The 22,280-nt window shown below is 41.5% G+C and overlaps 1 pseudogene; it reads right to left on the bottom strand.

Annotated features, from left to right (window-relative positions):
• Nucleotides 1-124: 124 nt before the first annotated feature.
• On the bottom strand, nt 125-21,714 carry LOC106603234 (olfactory receptor-like protein COR4; annotated as a pseudogene).
• Between the last annotated feature and the right edge of the window lie 566 nt (nt 21,715-22,280).

Raw genomic sequence — 22,280 nt, forward strand, 5'->3', positions numbered from 1 at the left:
GGCTCTCAACTAATGTTAGGGTCCAATTCAACAGAACCCTTACAGATCCCTCAGGTGGTGGTTGAGAAGAAACTCCACCCTTGTTTTATGAACGCCACACACATACACTGCAGTTCTCATTATATTATAGATTATTTATTTTACCATCAGATTTAACACAAAATCCTGCGGCTACCTTGGCTCTGTGAACACTAAATATCCTCTGTTTAATCTCTTTAGTCTGTAAACCATATATTATGTGGTTGACACAGGTAGGGACCACACTACCCAGCACACTATTCAGTTTGCGCAGGTCTGCATAGGCTAGGAAGCGATGGAGGATGGTAATGGTAAACCCACATCCCAGCACAATATGGTAGACCAGTAAGCGTGTGCAACAGGTTGTCAGGGCCTTGCTGTTTCTTCTACTCAGACAAACAATGGCAATCTTCAGATAGGTGAGACTGATGCTGCCTATCGATGAGACAAACAGCATAACAGTAAATGTTAAGACATAGGTTATTTATAAACACACTCTCGCAGGAGGGCTTGAATAAGGAGGCGCTGTCGCAGTACGTGTTAAATATGTTAGACCTACAGCGTGATATGCGGATGGTGATGCCTAGCAGAATCCCCACTAAGACTATGGCCACCCCCCAGGCAGACACAGACAACCTGATTACCATTTTTATGATGGTAGTGTACGGCAGGGGTTTGCAGATGGCCACATACATGTCAAAGGCCATGATCATGAGAACGGTGTGTGATGTCGTAGCGTAAACATGAGCACAGAAAGCCTGAATGACACACTATGTAAGTGATTTATCGCTCAGAAGCTGCGGTCAAAATGTCCCCTAACAGACGAGGTATCATCGCTCTAGCCCCGACTATGTTATTAAGAGACACGTTTCAGAAAAGGATGTACATGAGATGATGCAGGCTCCTCTCCATGGAGATCAGTACTATGAGGCCGATGTTGGCAACGAGGTGAAGAGGTAGATAATAAGGAAGAGGATTAGGTCAGGGTAGGAGGTCTGTTGAGTGACCTTTAAGAGATTAAGATAAATCTATGAACAAGGCGGCACAGTACTTTCTATTATGTAGGGCATTAGTAATATAATTTACAACACGTACAGTGGCCGTAATAGTACTGTGTTTAGGTCTAAAGCCAGATTGATTACTAGAAAGAATATTGTTAACAGTTAAAAAAGATTGTAGTTGCCTATTCATCAGTGAATCTAGAATTTTTGCCAAACAGGAGAGCTTAGAGATGGGCCGATAATTATCCAATTCACTACCATCACCTCCCTTGAGGAGTGGTAAAACAAAAGCTGTTTTCCAAGATTTAGGAATCTTTCCTACGACAAATGTTTGATTAAAAATATGCGTCACTACACCAGCAATAATAGGTGCCGCACACTTGAGTAAATATGGATCCAGATTGTCAGCGCCTAACGATTTCTTTGAATCTATATGTCATATGCGTCGTAATGATCGGACCAAACTGCAGCGGGGATGTGAATCATCTTCTTGATTTATTAAAGAAATGAACACTGAACAAAAGAATGACGAAAAACAGTCCTGTAAGGTACATAGACTATACATGGAACAACCACCCACAAACACAAGAGAAAATAAACCCACTTAAATATGGCCTCCAATTAGAAGCAACGACAACCAGCTGCTTCTAATTGGAGGTCGTTCCCAAAACTAACATAGAAATAGAAAAACTAGAAAACCCACATAGAAACAGAAAACATAGAACATAAACCAAAAACCCGAAACACACAAAACACCCCCTGCCACGCCCTGACCAAACTACAATAACAAATAACCCCTTTTACTGGTCAGGACGTGACAGTACCCCCCCCCCCCCCAAAGGTGCAGACCCCGGATGCACCTGAAACAAAAAACTAACAAAACAATAACCCCGAAATAAAGGGAGGGAAGGGAGGGTGGCCACCATCACCGATGGTTCCTGTGCTACACCCCCCCCCCCTTCCCAAACCTCCCCCCACGGAGGTGGCTCTGGCTCCAGGCTTAATCCCCACTCTAACCTGTCCACCCCTGCTGAAGGCTCAGGGCTGTAGCCCACCGCTGAAGGCTCTGGGCTGAGGGGCCGACTCTGGCTGCGCCGGACTGGCGGGCCGACTCTGGCTGCGCCGGACTGGCGGGCCGACTCTGGCTGCGCCGGACTGGCGGGCCGACTCTGGCTGCGCCGGACTGGGAACTGTCACCGGAAGCTCTAGACGGGGACTGCGCACTGAAGGCCTGATGCGTGGGACTGGCTTTGGAGGTGCCAGACTAGTGACACGCACCACAGGGCTAGTGCGAGGAGCAGGAACAGGACGTACTGGACTGGGCAGGTGCACTAAAGGCCTGGTGCGTTGTGCTGGCTTTGGAGGTGCCAGACTAGGGACGTGCACCACAGAGCTAGTGCGAGGAGCAGGAACTGGATACACGGGGCCTTGACTACGCACTGGAGGTCTGGAGCGCACATCCTGCACAACCTGTCCTGGCTGGATTTTTTTCTGTAGCCCGGCACGGGCGGAGTACTGGCACAGGGCGAACTGGGCTGTGCTGAGGCAAGATGGCTGCCGTGCGTAGAGCAGGCGCAGGGTAGCCTGGGCCCAGGAGACGCACTGGTGGCCAGATGTATTGCGCAGGCATACTTCTCCCTGGCTGGATGCCCACTCTAGCACGGCACCTGCGGGGGGCTGGTATCGCTCTCTTCCTCTTTTAATCATAACACAAGTCTATTTCAAGAAATAAAAGTCTCCATGTCAATGCATGATATTTCCAAATAGTTGTCATTGATTACATTTTGTCACCAAAACCAATGTCTACTTGGTGTGACACGATACTGTGATTAAAAAACGGGTATGCATTCGGGCACCATTGCACAGGGGATGGTCCTCTTGCAATGAGGAAGTACAAAAGACATTGCTGGAGCACATGGTCTAAACATAAAAGGAGTCTGTTTTTTAGTCCTTTGTTGCGACACCATATGTGACATTAAAAATGAAAATCGTGAACATAAAGTACAATTGAAGTATAACAAGCAATAAAAACATGTTGTGATGAAATAAAATGAAAGGACTGTGCTCCTGCGCCTCGCTGTGCGCCCAAGTTAAATGTAATGTTGTTGGGGATAACTGGTTAAGCCTCGTAGTAGCATATGCTTGTCTCAAAGATTAAGCCATGCACAACTGAGAGCATCCTGTCGGGCTGTATCACTGCCTGGTACGGCAACTGCACCACCCACAACCGCAGGGCTCTCCAGAGGGTGGTGCGGTCTGCCCAACGCGTCACCGGGCGGCAAACTACCTGCCATCTAGGACACCTACAGCACCCCATGTCACAGGAAGGTCAAAAAGATCATCAAGGACAACAACCACCCGAGCCACTGCCTGTTCACCCAGCTATCATCCAGAAGGCGAGGTCAGTACAGGTGCATCAAAGCTGAGACTGAAAAACAGCTTCTATCTCAAGGCAATCAGACTGTTAAATAGCCATCACTTGCACAGAAAGGCTGCTGCCTATATACACAGACTTGAAATCATTGGACACTTTAATAAATGGAACACTAGACACTTTAATAATGTTTACATATCTTGCATTACTGATATGTATATACTGTATTCTATACTATTCTACTGTATTTTAGTCTTTGTCGCTCTGACATTGCGCGTCCATATATTTATATATGCTTAATTCCATTCCTTAGATTTGTGTTTATTGGGTATATGTTGTGAAATTGTTAGATATTACTTGTTAGATATTGCTGCACTGTCTGTACTAGAAGCACAGGCATTTCGCTACACCCGCAATAACATCTGCTAAACATGTGTTTGTGACCACTAAAATATGTTTTGAAGTCAAAGTACACATTACCCGTACAGTGAAACTGCGAATGGCTCATCAGTTATGGTTCCTTGATCGCTCCAATGTTACTTGGATAACTGTGGCAATTCTAGAGTTAATACATGCCAATGAGTTAACCTTTGGGTATCTGTGCATTTATCAGGCCCAAAACCCATGTGGTGTAGATATTTCCCCCGGACACTTGTTTTGACTCTAGATAACCTCGAGCCGTCCCACGCCCTTCTTGGCGGTGATGTCTCATTCGAATGTATGTCCTATCTACTTTTGATGGTGCTTTCTGTGCCTAACACTGGTAATGGGGATTCAGGGTTTGATCCCGGAATGGGAGCCTAGGAAACAGCTACCATTCCCAAGGATTAAGGCAGCAGGCACGCAAATTACCCACTGCTGACTTGTGGAGGTATCCTAAAAAGAACAAAACAGGACTCTCTGTTGGCCCTGTAATTGGAATGAGTACATTTTAAATAATGTTACGAGGATCCATTGCTATATATAACAAAAAAATTAAGGAGCAACAATAAAATAACAGTAACTAGGCTATATACAGGGGGTTGCAGTACAGAGTCAATGTGCGGGGGCACCGGTTATCTGAGGTAATTGGGATAATATGTCAATGTAGGTAATGGAAAGTGACTATGCATGAATAACAAACAGAGAGTAGCAGCAGCGTAAAAATGGGGGGTGGGGAGGATGCAAATAGTCTGGGTAGCCATTTGATTAACTGTTTAGGAGTCTCATGGCTTGGGGGTAGAAGCTGTTAAGAAGCCTTTTTGATCTAGACGTGGTGCACCGGTACCGCTTGGCGTGCGGTAGCAGAGAGAACAGTCGATGACTAGGGTGGCTGGAGTCCTTAGCAATTTTTAGGGCCTTCCTCTGACATCGCCTGGTATAGAGGTCCTGGATGGCAGGAAACTTGGCCACAGTGATGTACTGGGCCGTATGCATTACCCTCTGTAGTGCCTTGCGGTCAGATGCCGTGCAGTTGCCATACCAGGCGGTGATGCAACCAGTAAGGATGCTCTTGATGGTTCAGTTGTAGAACTTTGAGGATCTGAGGACCCATGCCAAATCTTTTCAGTCTCCTGTGGGGAAAAGGCATTGTTATGCTCTCTTCACGATTGTCTTGGTGTGTTTGGACCATGTTAGTTTGTTGTTGGCGTGGACACCAAGGAACTTGAAGCTCTCAATCTGCTCCACTACAGCCCCATCGATTAGAATATATATTGTCTTTCTAAGGTTCTGTGGAAAAACATAAAATTTCAAGACTGATAAGACCAGAGACAGATGAGCTGGGAGAATTGTTGACCGGGATCATTGATAGCCAGCAATGCCTGGAAGGTTTCTGAAGACAACCAGCTACATTTGAGTGATGCATTTTGATTTGGGGTCACCAAAACGGAAAGAGAAACGCAACACTTATTTGTCGATCACTCATATTGATATCACGTTGAAATCCATAGAATGGGAGAGTCGGACACGTCCTGTTCAAACTGACCTTACTAAAAAAAAACATGGAATCTGGGAATAATATGTATATCACTGGTTAGAGGAAAACTTGTAGAAGACAGCAAGCTGCGTTTGGATTGTTGCATTTTGTTTCAAGTTGGTCGGCAACGCAGAAAGGTAAATGCAACACTATTTTGTTAATCACTCATATCTCAATAGAGCAGGGCCAAACGTGTATGCACTGTTTAAACTAACGATTCCTAGGCCACAGGGAATCTGAGAACAATTTGTATATCACTGTTAAGAAGAGAATTTGTTGAAGACAGCCATCAGTCATGGTTTGCAGCTAACAAGAATTATGTGGTGACCAAAGATGATCAGAGGGATTTTCAGGCTGAACTGATGGGGAATCCATTTCGACGACAGCTGAGAAGTAATGCGATACCACAGATAAAAAAATATATATATCCTTCACAAAACGGAAGATTCTCCATTAGAGGTAACCTAACGTTTGCTAGCTTGCTAGCCTAGCTGGGTAAGTTAGCTAGTTAAGGTTACAGTGCTGTATTGAACTAGCCATCAGCTAAATCATGTAGCTATCTTTTGGCATCCCATGTGGGTCAGTTGGTAGAGCATGGCGCTTGCAACGCCAGGGTTGTGGGTTTGATACCCACGAGGAAAAAGTACTCAAATGTATCCACTCACTACTGTAAGTTGCTCTGGATAAGAGCGTCTGCTAAATTACACATTTAAATGTACACACGGCTAATAAATTTAGCTTATGCCATGGTAGTCACTGCTAGACTGGTAGCTACCTTCAGCAGAGTAAACGTTTGTTTGTTCGTTCTATCTTTAACTGATGTTAGCTAACGTAAGCTTGCTAATTTTACTCTTATATGGTATCTCAATTTGGTTGCCATCTATTCCACTCTTGTCTGGAAATCACTCTCTTACTAAAAATGGAATTGTCGATATGGTTAACTCTGTTTGTGTGTTGGTAGCAATGATGAATGTGTATAAATCACCTATGGTTGGTTCTCAGCCAGTCTCAGCTGGCTAGCAATCTTGCTGCCAATTTACTGATGCTAGATCAGTTCTGAAAAAGATATGTGATTAAGACCAATTAGTGGAAAAAATATCAGAATTGGGCTGACTGTGTAAACTCAGCCAGTGTGGCTCAGCATAAGACCATGCAGAACACACAGGAGGCTGCTGAGGGGAGGACGGCTCATAATATTGTATTTGTAAAAACATATATTTTTTAAATTTAGCCTCTCTTTAACAAGGCAAGTCAGTTAAGAACAAATTCTTATTTACAATGACAGCCTACTCCGGCGACACTGGGCCAATTGTGCACCGCCCTATGGGACTCCCAATCACGCCCGGATGTGATACAGCCTGGATTCGAACCAAGTACTATAGTGACGCCTATTTCAGTGAGATGCAGTGCCTTAGACCGCGCCACCACTCAGGAGAATGAACTGAGTTAATGGAATGGCATCAAACACATGTAAACCACGTGTTTTATGTATTTGATACCATTCCATTTATTCCGATCCAGCCATTACTACCAGCCCGTCCTCCCCAATTATGGTGCCACCAACCTCCTGTGGTAGAACAGAGGTCTCCAACCCTGTTCCTGGAGTTACCCTCCTGTAGGTTTTGCTCCAACCCCAGTTGTAACTAACCTGGTTCAGTTTATCAACCAGCTAATTATTTGAATCAGGTGTGCTAGAATAGGGTGAAAACCTAGTGGATGGTAGCTCTCCAGGAACAGGGTTGGAGAACCCTGATTTAGGACCACCATAAAATAAATATCAATCTTTGAAATTTGTCTGCCCTTATAGATTCACAGAATATATTTCAGTTGTTCTGGGCTCTGTAGCATCAAACAGATGATAGACATTCACATAACCAAAGAATGTTTGTTTATTTGTCAAATTCTAAAATACAGGGGAGTGTACACTATTTAATGCTAACTCAAGAGAACTGGGTATTCAACAAGAATGCTATATAGAAAAATAGCATGAACAGTGTAGTTCAGTGTGTCTCAGGTGTAGAGACACACAAGTGCAGAGAACTTTATCTACAGATTGTTACACCAGATGATGTGATTTACCCAAAGATTTCTGCCGACATCTTGTATATTTTCTAAATCCAAGTCTTCTCTCATTGATCAAGACAGGTCGGTGTCCACCCCAAAGTGCTGCATGTCACGATGACAGAGACCTGTCTCGATCAATGAGTGAGAAGACTTGAAATGGGTATGTTGGCGGCACACATATTGTTGGATTACCTTATGAGGAAAAAACATTTTAATTAAGGAGCATTTTCTATATTCAAACTGACCCATTAAAACTGGACATGGACATTTCATGAGAATCCCGTTTCCTCGAATCAAGGACAAAGACAGCATCGCTAAGGTTGGTCGAAAATTCTCTGTGCCAAACAGTACCTATCTTGTAACTCCCGGATGGATACCAAACATCTTTGTTACACCAGATATGTGATTTAACCAATCTGTAGCTAAGTGAACTGGTGATCAGCAGATGGGAGAGGTGGTCATGATGAAATTGCCAATCCAAAGAAACATACAGTAATATCAGGGTGTCACGTCCTGACCATAGTAAGTGGTTATTTTCTATGGTAGAGTAGGTCAGGGCGTGACAGGGGGTGTTTGTCTATGTTTTGTATTTCTATGTTGGTTTTGTTTGGTATGATCTCCAATTAGAGGCAGCGGGTCGTCTTCTCTAATTGGAGGTCATATTTAAGTTGATGTTTGTCCCACCTGTTTTTGTGGGTGATTATTTTTGATTAGTGTTTTTTTGTCCTTTGCGTCACGGTTTGTTATTTTGTAGATTTCAGTTTTTTGATGTATTGCATAGTTTTCACGGATTAAATAAATATGTGGAACGAAACACACGCTGCACTTTGGTCCGATCCTTTCTACAGCCGTGACACAGGGAATACTTGTAAAGCTGTGGGAGGCATGTTGTCATGATCAAACTGATGTTCAGCTGCTCCTGAGGCATCTGCTTGAAATCCAGCATAATGTTTTTACATACAGTTGAAGTTTACATACACCTTAGCCAAATACATTTAAACTCAGTTTCACAATTCCTGACATAATCCAGGTAAAAATTCCCTGTCTTAGGTCAGTTAGGATCACCATTAAGAATGTGAAATGTCAGAATAATAGTAGAGAGAATGATTTGTTAGAGCTTTTATTTCTTTCATCACATTCCCAGTGCGTCAGAAGTTTACATACACTCAATTAGTATTTGGTAGCATTGCCTTTAAATTGTTTAACTTGGGTCAAACATTTCAGGTAGCCTTCCACAAGCTCCCCACAATAGGTTGGGTGAATTATGGCCTATTCCTCCTGACAGAGCTGGTGTAACTGAGTCAGGTTTGTGGGCCTCCTTGCTAGCACACGCTTTTTCAGTTCTGCCCACACATTTTCTATGGGATTGAGGTCAGGGCGTTGTGATGGCCACGCCAATACCTTGACTTTGTTGTCCTTAAGCCATTTTGCAAGTATTCTTGGCGTCATTGTCCATTTGGAAGACCCATTTGCAACCAAGCTTCAACTTCCTGACTGATGTCTTGAGATGTTGCTTCAATATATCCACATAATTTTCCTCCCTCATGAAGCCATCTATTTTGTGAAGTGCACCAGTCCCTCCTGCAGCAAAGCACCCCCACAACATGATGCTGCCACCTCTGTGCGTTTGGAAATTGCTCCCAAGGATGAACCAGACTTGTGGAGGTCTACAATTTATTTTCTGAGGTCTTGGCTGATTTCTTTAGATTTTCCCAAGATGTCAAGCAAAGAGGCAGTGAGTTTGAAGGTAGGCCTTGAAATACATCCACAGGTACACCTCCAGTTGACTCAAATTATGTCAATTAGCCTATCAGAAGCTTCTAAAGCCATGACATCATTTTCTGGAATTTTCTAAGCTGTTTAAAGGCACAGTCAACTTTGTATATGTAAACTTTTGACCCACTGGAATTGTGATACAGTGAATTATAAGTGAAATAATCTGTCTGGAAACGACTTGTGTCATGCACAAAGTAGATGTCCTAACCAACTTGCCAAAACTTTAGCTTGTTAACAACAAATGTGTGGAGTGGTTGAATCACAAGTTAATGACTCCAACCCAAGTGTATGAACACTTCCGACTTCAGCTGTATGTGTAGGTAGTTCATTTTATTTTTTCAATATGTCACACTGTTTATTGATTTGGACACTTCAAAACAGTGTTTTGACATTGGGCTATTTATTAAAAGTTATTGTCAACAGGAAGCAGTGGCAGCATCATTTTAAACTTATGTTTTAGGAATATAAATGGAACTTTCAACTTTCATTTCCTTTAGGAATTTGATTAGGTATAAACTGATAAACTCCAAAAACATGTGATTGATTTATTTCGATGATCTACCAGAAATCATGAAAACTGTGTTGACTTGCCTTTAATAAGGCACATACAGTATGTTTAGCAATAACACGATAAACATTTCTCATCTGCTATAACAGTGACTACAACTTAGCTAGCTAGTCAGCTGACATGCAAATTGTGGCAAACAGTAGATCCTTAGCTCGCTAGCTAGCATAAAAACGAGTGCAAAAAAATGCTGCACATTGATGAAAATATTGACACCTTCATGAGGAAACAAATAGCTTGTGCTAGCTGTGACATCATCCATCACTCTTAGAGGGACACATTTTCTTCAAGGTGACTAAAACAGAAATTAATATAGAACTGTTTACAATCAATGAAAATGTTGTAATTAATCTTATTTTGTACTGGAACTAGTGACTTAGGAAGAGGAAGAGGAAATGCAACACCCTGCTACAACTCAACTCCCCGTGGAGTGAAAGGGGTATGGGACTGTAGGTGGAGTGAAAGGGGTATGGGACTGTAGGTGCAAGTAAGGATGACAAAGGCAGAGAATTTACCGTTTACAAGGAATTTATTCCTTCACATGGTAAATTTAGGGAAAAGGGGCTGAAAGGAACCGAAGAAAGTAAATGTCAAAGCCCCCTCTAACTTAACTACCTACCCAGCACCACCTGGCGCACTAACCAAAATACAGGGGATGCTCCGCCCAGGTCTTACCTAGTGTAAGGTCTTACCTAGTCACTAAACACAGTTTGTAAATTAAGTCTGAGTGTTGGAGTGTGACCCTGGCTATCCATAAATAAAATAAAAACAAGAACATTGTGCAGTCTGGTTTGCCTAATATAAAGGATTTTATTTTATTATATTTTAATACTTAAGTATATTTTAGCAACTACATTTACTTTTTCATACTTAAGTATATTTAAAACCAAATGCTTTTAGACTTTTACTCAGGTAGTGTTTTACTGGGTGACTTTCACTTGAGTCATTTTCTATTAAGGCATCTTTACTTTTACTCAAGTATAAGAATGCAGTACTTTAGGTTTTACATGAAAATATCTTGAATCATGCATTCCTGCTTGGATGCATTAGATGAAACAACTTTTTTTATTGAATACCTCAGTCTGTTAATCATGCTTCTTAATAAAGCACCATAAAATACTTTAGAAGATGATTGTAAAAGTTAGTGGCACCAGTGACACCAGGAGAAAATGTTAGTCTGGAGCCCTGTAACAATAATGAACACTTAGGGTAGGTGTTGATTCAGGGGAACACGTATGACTGGCACTAATTTGCAATATAGCCTAAGTCGTTAGCTTGACGTTTATAACGTATAAGGCTTAAGCAGACAGTTAGACAGAGAACAAGAAAAAGCACAGAGTGACAGCAGAGAAGATGCAGAGATGCAAACAAAATGGCTATAGCAGAGGAACAGTTAAAGTAGTGAGTTGTATTTCCAGTGTTTTACATATTGTATTTGCTTTAAACATGAGCTGGTTTTAAAAAAAAAGGAAAAAAAGAGGACCATGTCTCGCCAGTCACTGGTCCTGAAATGGTTGAGAAACGCTGTACTGTACTGCCAATGTTGTGTCAGCTCTACTGCCTGTGCCTAATTAAGGTGTGTAAGGTCAGGGTGGGGATGGGATTGATTTACCAAGTATTAACTTGCCGTTTATAACGTATAGACAAGTATTAACTTGGTAAATCAGTATATGAAGTGAATGTGATGTTAAACAGAACAACTTGGAGTAATCCATCATGATGAGTTGTGTTAAAGTATCTCCTTTTACCTGCTGTAATTCTGGAAAATCTGCTACCTCAGGTAAAGTGAAAATGATCAGCAGGCTCTTCTTCTGAATGCACTACTGCAATGTTATCAGTGTAACAATACAGATCATGTAGTAGAGAGTCATCCATGATACTTTGTTTGTTCGGTTTTAAAAATGCATTTGAATATATCATGAAGTTAATCTGCAATTATTGACAGACAGTAGTGGTGACCTTATTTTGCATACAGTTCTTTCAGGCATTGTGACGGGAGTACGGCGACATATTGAGGCGTTTGGTTCTGAGCTCCGAGGCCTCTTAAAGAGTGCAGTGGAGACCACTCCAGGAGCCATGGGTCCAGAACAACAGGCCAAACTACTGGTTGTGGTCAGCAAACCTCTGTTGCTTTCTGTGTTATGGGAGGCAGATGAGTGTATGTAAAACTTTGGATGCGTTCGGCAAGGCCAAACGTTGTGGAAAGTAGATGGGGAAATATAGTATGTCGAACAAACACATCCTCTGACTTACAAAATAAGGAATCACACCAGTTCTATTTTTATCTGCAACATTCCACAGTATTTCCCTACTGAACTTAGCCCTCATCCCCCTTCTGAATGTGACCTTGACTGACAAAAAGCCAATGTTATGATGCAATTGATTTGAACGTCTTCTGTGCCCCAGGCTCCTGTAGCTACAGATTGTACACCAGGTAATGTGATATAACCACACTGTTGGATTACTTCATAGAGCAAAACAAATATATTTTTAAATAAAGGAGCATTTTCTAAATTCAAATTAATCACCTGCAACTGGACACAGATATTGTTTGATACATGTTTGGGCGAATAAAGAACAAAGATAGTATCGTCAAGGTTGGTTAAAAAAATTCTGTGTTCAGCCAAACGATACCTTTCCTGTAACCAAAAACCTTTGATTATATCTGTAGCTAGTTTCCAACTTCCAGATGAGAAGCGAGTATTGAATCAAATCAAATGTATTTATATAGCCCTTCTTACATCAGCTGATATCTCAAAGTGCTGTACAGAAACCCAGCCTAAAACCCCAAACAGCAAGCAATGCAGGTGTAGAAGCACAGTGGCTAGGAAAAACTCCCTAGAAAGGCCAAAACCTAGGAAGAAACCTAGAGAGGAACCAGGCTATGAGGGGTGGCCAGTCCTCTTCTGGCTGTGCCGGGTGGAGATTATAACAGAACATGGCCAAGATGTTCAAATGTTCATAAATGACCAGCATGGTCAAATAATAATAATCACAGTAGTTGTCGAGGGTGCAACAAGTCAGCACCTCAAGAGTAAATGTCAGTTGGCTTTTCATAGCCAATCATTGAGAGTATCTCTACCGCTCCTGCTGTCTCTAGAGAGTTGAAAACAGCAGGTCTGGGACAGGTAGCACGTCCGGTGAACAGGTCAGGGTTCCATAGCCGCAGGGTTCCATATTGATGACCCTGTGGATGCTGCGCTCTGTGGCTCTAAGCCCTGCAGACAACTGGAAGAGTACCAGGTAGCCTACAGCTCCTCACTGCTTATCATAGGCCTGGAAAAGGGAAAGGTTGACATTTGTCATGAATCTTGCTCTGGAGGCATAACTGAGTGATTTCCTCTGTGGGCCAGCTGTAAAGCAAAAAAATGGCTATATCGTAAAAATGTATGAAAACATAAATGTGCGTAATTTAAGGTTAGGCATTAGGGTTAGAAGTCTGGTTAAGGTTTTAAATCTGATTTTATGGCAGTGACAGCTAGTAACCACTCTGCAGTTCTGTCTCCAGGGAAAGATTCAAGACAATAAATGCCAACCAGCAAGAAATGGGGCAATGTTTCTGTAGAACAAAATCTCACCTCACTAAAACCACACTGACATGATGTTCTCTGTTCTTAGAGATAAATGGGAATTATATGGACATTGAGCATATTTGCATTCGCTTCACTATTACTTTCTTGATGCCTAGTTTCTTTTTTGATCCTCAGTTAAGAGTGTTGGGCCAGTAACTGAAAGGTTGCTGGTTCAAAACCCTTAGCCGACTAGGTGACAAATCTTTCAATGTGCCCTTGAGCAAGGCACTTAACACTAATTGCTCTGGATAAGAGCATATGGAAAATGTAAAATGAAAGCAGTCTTGATGTTCCTCTGATGAGGCTGTACTCTGTTTGCTGCTCTCTACTGGACATTCTCTGAACTCCTCATAGAAAAAATATTTTATACTCCCTCCCAGTCCATCTCAATGCCATATATTGTTATGATGAAATAGAAGTTTTTCACAAATAGAGAAATTATATTTAGGTCTTGCCTGATTATCATTTTACTTAACCCAGATAGGGGATGATATGCTTGGGTTTATTCTCAAACAAAACTCTTTCAAATGATCATAGTACATTACCATACTTTTCATCCATTTTGGTGGCTTCAATTTTATAACTATAACATTGAGATTCTTACAAAGGTATCTGCTTTTCATAGACAAGGGATCTTAGCGTGGTCATTAAGGACATTTTGTACAGAAACAAATTTTAGTTTTTAACAACTGGTTTGATAATCATATCCTACTGGTAAGTCAACTTATTAAATGCAGAAGGGTTGTTACTCAATGTTATTATTAAAATTGTTTTAATCACTTTACAATCTCTGTTACACCTAGAAAGTTCACCATAGTCTGATGCTATTTCATCTGAAACTCTCATGCGGTTTATAGATGTAACCAGACCTCACCTTCTTGAGAGGTCAGAGGTCTCAGAATGATCCATAAGTATTACCCTGTGAATCATTACCTGAAGAAACAAAAAAAAGACTAACATTAAGTGTACCTTTTGTGATGAGCATCCAGAAACAGTTTTGCTGTAATGAACACGATGGGAGACAGAGAGCTGGTTTCAAGCACAGGGTGCAGCATGTGTTTATTGCAAAGGACCACAGGAGGAGGCAGGTAGCTGGGTCCAGGCAGAAGGATGGTCATACACAGGGGGTCCAAAAGGGCAACAGTAAAGGCAGGGAAAACATAGTCCAGGAGATCAGGCAATAGGTATATATCAGGAAATCAAATAGGCTAAAGTACAGGCAGGGAAAGTACAGGCAGGGAATAGGCAAAAGGCGTGATTAGTGAGGCAGGCAAAAACTTACACGGGAGGAGTAAATCACGGGAAAAAAACAGAGCTCCGAAAGACGTGTCACAAAACAAACAATACTTCAGTGATGGGGTGCAAAGAACTGAACTAAATAGTGTGTGATAATGACATACAGGTGTGTGAAAAGGTGATTGGCATTCAGGTGATGGGGATCTGGAGAGTGAGCTGCAGTCAGGGGATCTAGGTGTTTGAGAGGGAGTTGGAAGCAGACGTTACAGTACCCCCCCCCCCCCCCCCATTCATTCATGAAGGACTGTAGGAGCGTTGGTGAGACTGTATGGCACCACCAGGTTATTCATAGTGACCCCTAGTGGTGATGAACACTGTCTTCCACTCATCCCCACTTCGGATACGGACCAGGTTGTAAGCACTGCGTAGGTCCAGTTTGGAGTAGATGGTAGCCTGTCCAACTTATTCTAGTGTGGCCAGAATCAGAGGAAGAGTGAAGTGATTCTTGATGGTAAGGTCATTGAGGGGTCGGTAATCTATGCAGGGATGGAGACTACCATCCTTTTTATTTTACAAAAAAGAAACTGGATACAGCTGGAGATATGGATGGACGTATGAATTCCATGTTGAGAGCATCTTCTATAAATGTGTCCATAGCCTCATTCTCTGGGATGGACAAGGGGTAGATCCGACCCTTGGCGGTGCCCCAGGAGGAGGTCGATCGCGCAGTCCAACAATACCTCACAGTGATTGGGTGCAAAGAACTGAACTAAATAGTGTGTGATAATGACATGCAGGTGTGTGAACAGGTGATTAGAATTCAGGTGATTTCGATCTGGAGAGGGAGCTGCGTTCAGGGGATCTAGGTATTTGAGAGTGTGAGCTGGAAAGTGGCCTGGAAAGTGAGCTGCATTCAGGGGACCTACGTGTTTGAGGGTGTGAGTTGGAAGCAGACGTTACATTTGCATTTATTTATTTTGTCTACATGTAAAGAGATCATGGCAAGATATTTGTGCATTTATACTTTATAATATTCTTTATTTTCTTTCATTTCTTATGGAAGAATGTACTGCTCTGTTTAAAGAAACTCATTTTTACCTCAAATGTAATTGTGGTAATGGAAAAATGTCATATTCATAAATGTAAATTGACTAATAAAAAACTCTCTAACTTGTTTTTTGTAAGGAGTTAAGATCATTCTACATTCTTTGAATTAGAAAGCTGTAAAAACAGTCCATACGTGTGGATTATTAAGGCCTTTGTATAAACTGTAGTTTGTTGTACCCCCTAGAATAGCATATAGAATATATGTTATTCCTGTTTGTTTGTAGACTTCCTGTATGTATACTGGTGTTTTGAGCAATAATAAAAAATGTAAAAATATTACCATACTTGATTTAGAGCCCGGCTTGTGGAGGAAAAAAGATAATGGCGGGAAATCAGGCGAGTGTAATTTTGAGTGGTAAGAAGCCTGTTTTTGCATTCAGTAAAGTTTCACTATACAGATTAAATTGATCCAATCTAAGTTTGTGGTTGCCAATATATCTGTAATAGTTACATTTGCAGAGCACTCTAAATGTCTTAAATGATATAAACCAAATGTGGTTTTGTCCTCATTAACTACATTCAATGTTTGTACCAATGACTGTAGCTAGGTTGGTACTAGCTAGTAGTTGGTTAGCTAGTTCCTATAGTATTAGAAAAACCTCTGTGCCAGTTTCATGGATTATTTGTCAACATTTTGTGCTATATCCAGGCAACTGATTTCAGGCACTTAGTATAATTAAAAACAAAAAACGACATTTTAAGTGAGAAGTAGGCATTGGTCTAAAGCCGAGAAAGAAATGAGTCCAGTGTGTGTGCATAGAGTCAGTGCAAAAAAAACCAGGTCAATGCAGTATATGCAGTGGCGACCCATCATTCAGGGCAGGTGGGGCAGATATATATATATGGTGAACAAAAATATAAACTCAAGATGTAAAGTCCCATGTTTCATGAGCTGAAATAAAAGATCAGAAATGTTCCAATACTCAAAAAGGCTCCACATTCGGCTTTTTCACCTGCGGGATCATCTGAGACTAGCCACCTGGACAGCTGTATGAAACGGAGGAGTATTTCTGTCTGTAATAAAGCCCCTTTGTGGGGAAAATCTTATTCTGATTGGTTGGGCCTGGCTCCCCAGTGGGTTAGCCTATGCCCTCCCAGGCCCACCCATGGCTGCACCCCTGCCCAGTCATGTGAAATCCATAGATTAGGGCCTAATTTATTTATTTCAATTGGTTAAATTCCTTATATGAACTGTAAATTGATAGAAGTTGCATTTATATTTTAATAGCAGGACACTGTAAAGTCTATTATCCCCCTGAAGAGGACTAGTTTGAATACAAAGTAACCTGCCTACACAAACCTTCCCCCCCCCCACCACATGATGCTGCCACCCTCGTGCTTCACGGTTGGGATGGTGTTCTTCGGCTTGCAAGCCTCCCCCTTTTTCCTCCAAACATAACGATGGTCATTATGGCCAAACAGTTCTATTTTTGTTTCATCAGACCAGAGGACATTTCTCCAAAAAGTACGATCTTTGTCCCCATATGTAGTTGCAAACCATAGTCTGGCTTTTTATGGCGGTTTTGGAGCAGTGGCTTCTTCCTTTCTGAGTGGCCTTTCAGGTTGTCGATATAAGACTCGTTTTACTTTGGATATAGATACTTTTGTACCTGTTTCCTCCAGCATCTTCACAAAGTCCTTTGCTGTTGTTCTGGGATTGATTTTTTTCACCAAAGTACATTCATCTCTAGGAGACAGAACGCATCTCCTTCCTGAGCGGTATTTACATTTACATTTAAGTCATTTAGCAGACGCTCTTATCCAGAGCGACTTACAAATTGGTGCATTCACCTTATAATATCCAGTGGAAGAACCACTTTACAATAGTGCATCTAAATCTTTTAAAGGGGGGGGGGGGGGGTAGAAGGATTACTTTATCCTATCCCAGGTATTCCTTAAAGAGGTGGGGTTTCAGGTGTCTCCGGAAGGTGGTGATTGACTCCGCTGTCCTGGCGTCGTGAGGGAGCTTGTTCCACCATTGGGGTGCCAGAGCAGCGAACAGTTTTTACGGTATGACAGCTGCGTGGTCCCACGGTCTTTATACTTGCGTACTATTGTTTGTACAGATGAACGTGGCACCTTCAGGCATTTGGAAATTGCTATCAAGGATGAACCAGACTTGTGGAGGTCTACAATTCTTTTTTCTGAGGTCTTGGCTGATTTCTTTTGATTTTCCCATGATGTCAATCAAATAGGCACTGAGTTTGAAGGTAGGCTTTGAAATGCATCCACAGGTACACCTCCAATTAACTCAAATGATGTCAATTCGCCTATCAGAAGCTTCTAAAGCCATGACATAATTTACGGGAATTTTCCAACCTGTTTAAAGGCACAGTCAACTTAGTGTATGTAAACTTCTGACCCACTGGAATTGTGATACAGTGAATTCTAAGTTAAATAATCTGTAACAATTGTCTGTAAACAATTGTTGGAAAAATGACTTGTGTCATGCACAAAGTAGATGTCCTAACCGACTTGCCAAAACTATAGTTTGTTAACAAGAAATTTGTGGAGTGGTTGAAAAGAGTTTTAATGACTCCAACCTAAGTGTACGTAAACTTCTGACTTCAACTGTATGTGTTGTGTACCTCCAATCATGTTGATTAGCAAATTTTAATCGACATTGGTGTCATATTGGCTTGAATACGATGGTGGGGAGATTTGAATTTAACATTGCGCTTCAACCAATGCATTCTATAGTTGTGCCAAACAGCACGACTATAACCGTGTCAATGCAAATCTATATGTCCTACTCAGAAATGTAACTAAACACAAGCAATGTTTGATCAAACAATATTTATTTATTTGACATTCCAAAAAGTTTCAGCTGTTCTCCTCATACAAATACACTCAGTTCTGACATGGCGAAGAGCAGGAAGCCACTGAACGAGTTATGGTTATGAGTATCATCATAGACTTCATAGATGTTGCTAACCATGCGTAAGTAGACTGTGGCCCCTTTCTCCAGCTGTAGTGTGACCCCACTGGAGAAATGGTCATGGTCTGTGGCCCTCTCTTGGTCAAAAACATACATGATCAGATCTTTATTCTTAAAAAGAGCTGCTCCCCTGCCATATTTACTGTCATACCTGGCAACAGTGAATCTGTAGTAGGCTCCTCTCACTGGTGCAGTGAATTTACCTGTATCAGAGGAGACATAACCACCATCCTTAATCCAACAATGTGGGTTACTGTACTATATGTTCATGTGCTGTAACTGAAAGTTCAGTGTTTCTGAAGCTCATATGTGTGGAGGCTCAAGATCAGGTTTGCGAAGCTACTGGTCATTTGCCAAAGTTACTGGAATATTCAGTAATTTTGGTAATTAACAGAAAATCTATGGCAATCTATCGTCTCTTTGGTAATTTATACTTGAATAACTGTTACATTGTTTTATCATACACCAGTAATAATTGTTTTGGTATCTGTGTTCATATTGTCCTTGAGTTTCTAGTTGATATACCATATTGTTCAAGAGAAAATAGCCTAATTCATGAAAAAAATATCTAAATCAACAATGGTGTTATTTTCTATTACTTCTGCAATTCGTCCAACTATTGACTTTTTTCACAACAGCCACCAGTTTGACGCCAAAATCAACAGCTTGTAAGTAAATCGCCCGTGTCTGTAGATTAATCTGTTTTTCTCTTTTTTTGTCAGGTTAAAGTTCTTTTGTGAGGTAGTCAGATCTTTCCATGATGGAGTATGTTGTTCCTCTATAGCGTAAAGCTGTTGGTACTTGTCGATTTCCGTCTGGATCTCCTTAGTATCCAGGTTGGCTCTTTACTGCAACCAGTTGTTTTACGAAAACGTAACAATGAGTCTTTCCCACGATGACGACAGGTGTCTGTAGTACAGCCAGCTAGCACTCACGGAATCCACGCAAAAAAATGGAACACAAACTTGCAGTCCCAGCCGTAAAGGCTAACCGCGTAGTGGAATCTTTAGCAACAAAACTTTAGTTCTGATTAAAATGTAATTATATATTTTTAATATAAACAACAAACCGAGTGTAGACAGTACAATGTTCTGTTGCGCGCTCTGATTGAGTACTTCAATTGTCAGCTTCACCATCTTCATCTTCTGTTCCTCCAGTTGAGTCTCGGTGGCATTTGACCTCATGGTCAGGGCCTCCAGATAATCTGATTGAGCTTTAGAAAGCAGCCACAGTGAGTAGAAACAGAAATTGGATAGCTTTGAGGCAGTTTAATAAATGTGGCCCCATGATATTTGTAACGGCTGCCGTAGAGAGGGGACCAAAGCGCAACGTGTTGAGTGCTCATTATGGTATTTATTAACTCAAAAACACTAAAGACAAAATAACAAACGGAAACGATCAGATCACAGTTCTGTCAGGTACAGAGACTAAACAGAAAATAACTACCCACACAAACCAGGTGGAAAAAGGCTGCCTAAGTATGGCTTCCAATCAGAGACAACGATAGACAGCTGCCTCTGATTGGAAACCATACCCGGCCAAAACATAGAAATACCAACATAGAATGCCCACCCCCTATCACACCCTGACCTACCTAAACAGAGAAAAAACAGCTCTCTTAGGTCAGAGTGTGACAATATTATAATTTTTTCAGACCACAACATCCTCACCTTTAATCAACCTCTATGTACAATTTAATGAATGTTGGTTATTATGAACAACATACCTTCACTGTCTCTCTTCAGCTCCTCCACCTCAGCTTTCAGCTCAGTCAAATCCACCCCCTGTTCTCCCACCTGGGTCTCAGTGCTGTTGGACCTAGCATTAAGTGACTCCAGTACCACTCTATGAGCTGAAATCACTGTCAAAAATGGTGTGCTCTTTATACAGGTAACGATGATATAATCTCCCCATCAGTTCATGTCTTTAAACATAGTTGATTACCTCTGTTCTCCTTCTTCACCTCCTCCACCGCAGTCTCACTGACCTTCAGTCTGCCCTGCAAGTGCCTCAGTTCAGCCAAGTTGGCTAAAAATATAATTATTGATTCAGTTTGGGAGGTAACCTTGTACTCTTTGCTGCAATGTATTCTTCTCTATTCTCTTACATTACTTTCAGTCACCTTCCTCATTTCATTCACCTGTCTCCCATTGGCTGTTACCTTTGCTTCCAAGGTTGAAATTGTACGACAAAACAATTGCATTTCAAAATATTCAGCCTTCCCTGTGGCTCAGTTGGTAGAGCATGGTGTTTGCAACGCCAGCATGATGTATGCAACGGCAGGGTTGTGGGTTTGATTCCCACGGGGGGCCAGTACAATTTTTTTCTATTTTTATAAATAAATGCATGAAATGAAATGTATGCATTCACTACTGTAAATCGCTCTGGATTAGAGCGTCTGCTAAATGACTAAAATGTAAAATATTCCCTTCTTATTTTTTTACTTATTTTTGGTACCCTGAACTAAATGATACAATTCAGTCAATTTATGAATGGAATGGTGTTTCTCTAAAATACACTGGACATGAACATGGTAGATCAAACAACAGATGATGATGGATAATGATGATGATAGCCACAATTACAACAGTGATAAAGATAATAATAAAAATAATGCCTGAGTTGTCATTCCTGAGGTCCTCAATGTACTTCTTCTCAGTTTGCAGTTGCATCTGTGCAATGCTCAGTTTCATTTCTAACTTAACCATACTGTTGGTGTGCTCCTGTAGCACTCTCCCGCCTGTCTCAAACTTGGCCTTCATTGCCCAGCTCAGAGTGGGTGACGCTCAGCCTCACTGCCTGCTCTACCATCATGCTCTTCTGACTGCACCTAACTCTTCCTAGCTCTCAGTCTAGCCTCCATGTCCGTCACTTGTGACCTAGCGGTTGTCAACTCCATTTTGTGCTCCATCGACACGGCCCCTAGTTTCTTCACTACTGCTCTCATCTCTCTCAGCTCAGTCCAGATGTCAGCTTGGTTGGTTGTCTGTTTCTCAGCAGTGGCACCAGCTTCATTTATTTTAGTCTCATCTTCATTGACCTTTATCTGTCCCTGTGCTCCACATAGAGAGATCACCAACACCAGCCACACGACAACAGCCCTCATCTCGAGGTCTACTACAGAGCAATTAGCTTGGAATGGCTAGTAATACCTTTCACCCTCTTCATGCTCCAGTTAAACATGTATTGTATTTTTTTCTCTCAAGGGTAAAACTGAAGACATCTGACCATGAGAATGTTACTAGAAAAGGCCAGCTGAGTTCAGGTGTGCATGTCTGTGAGAAATATGAAGCTGCTATCTGCTCTGGCTCTGAATTGGCTCTGAATGTGTTCTTCATATCACATTGTCCCCGTGGGGAAGTCGCAGGTGCACAATTCCCACACGGGAAAAATACAAACCACTGTTATTCAAAGGATAACTATAAGTGAATAACCAAGGTAATTACCTTGTACAAAGTAGAACAGACAATTAGACTGTACTTACCACTGTGGTATTTGTCCAGTGAAACAAAAAAAGAGAGCAAAAACGCTTTACAGATACCTAAATGAACTTACGGTAACCCCATAGAAATTAATTATATTTCTATTGGTAAGGCAATGTAAAGTATTGCTAGGTATTCAACTGGTAGTTACACTGGTATAAGGTCTATGCAGTTTGTTGTCCTTTTTAGT

The sequence above is a fragment of the Salmo salar genome, chromosome ssa04 (genome assembly GCF_905237065.1).
Source record: "Salmo salar chromosome ssa04, Ssal_v3.1, whole genome shotgun sequence".
NCBI lineage: Eukaryota > Metazoa > Chordata > Actinopteri > Salmoniformes > Salmonidae > Salmo > Salmo salar.